Source organism: Microtus ochrogaster, unplaced genomic scaffold (assembly GCF_000317375.1).
Source record: "Microtus ochrogaster isolate Prairie Vole_2 unplaced genomic scaffold, MicOch1.0 UNK6, whole genome shotgun sequence".
NCBI lineage: Eukaryota > Metazoa > Chordata > Mammalia > Rodentia > Cricetidae > Microtus > Microtus ochrogaster.
Genome location: NW_004949104.1, coordinates 12,459,398 through 12,460,797, shown reverse-complemented (window position 1 = coordinate 12,460,797; position 1,400 = coordinate 12,459,398). Strand labels below are relative to the sequence as shown.

The 1,400-nt window shown below is 43.9% G+C and overlaps 1 protein-coding gene across 4 annotated transcripts in view; it reads left to right on the top strand.

The window, feature by feature from the left end:
* The window catches only part of LOC101987930 (E3 ubiquitin-protein ligase ZNRF3), a 262,088-nt gene that overhangs the window by 98,300 nt on the left and 162,388 nt on the right, over positions 1-1,400 (top strand). The gene's annotated exons all lie outside the window — the stretch shown is intronic.

Below are 1,400 nucleotides of genomic sequence, written 5' to 3'. Positions count from 1 at the left end.
CCTGCCTCTGCCTCCCGAGTGCTGGGATTAAAGGCGTGCGCCACCATCGCCCCGCCCCACTATAACTTCTGACTGCAGTATTAGATAGAAATAAATTTATTTTGGAAATCCATCCATCAGGAACTTTTAATCTGATAGGTCATAACTATTTTAAAGTAGATTGTTTTATTAAAAGGAAGGGTTTTGTGAAAGTAATTTGAATTTTTGGTTAGAGGAAAAATAGTCCCTAAGAGTAGTCTTATCACCTAGACATTTTATGGACCCCAGAGCTACAGATCTGTGTCCTCTGGGAAGGCAACTGAGACCTGTTCCTGGAAGCTCAGACTCTTTTGGATATTCAGGCCAAAGAAGAGGTGGTACTGTACAGGGAGCCATCACCAAACTTAAAGAATTTCTTGCCAGACACTCTAAGGTTAACATGTGGCTCTACCTGTCTACTTGCCAATTCTTTGGTTCTGGAGACTCTCAGAAGCCTAATTTGCCTTTTGAGAAGCTCCATGACTCTTGACAAGTTTTCTTACCCTTTCATTGGAGGGGAAAACCTGACACAAATTATAGCCTGTTTGGTTTATGGTTCACTAAGTTGAATCAAGGTGTTTGAGGTGGCTCAGCCTTGATACTTCATCATTTCAGTAGTTGACCAGAGCTGTTTAATGATGGTTAGGAGCAGTAACCCTTTTGAGAGTTAGTGTTTTCTTAGGAGAAATGCCAGCTACATCCAAAGTGTAGGAACAGTGCTCTCCTTGTAGGTGTCTGCTTCGAATATGCCATTTGCTTCTACACTTAAGTTGCTGCTGTACCATGCTCAGCTTGCTGGCTTCATTTGTTTTCCCCAGCCCAGTGGGTTTAACAGGGCCCAAAGTATATGTCCTTAGATAATTTAGTGGCGGGCATTTGTTGAAGTCATTCAGAACCAAATTGTTTTCTCCACTGCCTGAATCAACTGCACCATGGTTTACTTGGTGAGTTTTATATGGTTTGGCCTGCTGGTCTATGAAGCCAGGGGGATAGAAACCTTAGATAGGTATTGAATCATGGAGCTCTTCTTGTGTTGACTTTTCATGAAATAGTTATTGAATGTAGGGGACTAGGAACTTAGCATAATGGCTCTACCTGCCTAAGAGCAGCAACTTATTTCTGTTGGAAAAGGCTAGGACTGGGAGTGTGGCACAAGGCAGCTCGCATTTTCTATTGCTGTTTACCTTAAGAGTTTGGGTCTGAATAAAATCATTAGTAAAGATGCCTGGGCCAGCCGGGCGACGGTGGCGTACGCCTTTAATCCCAGCACTCGGGAGGCAGAGGCAGGCGGATCTCTGTGAGTTCGAGACCAGTCTGGTCTACAGAGCTAGTTCCAGGACAGGCTCCAAAGCCACAGAGAAACCCTGTCTCGAAAAACCAAA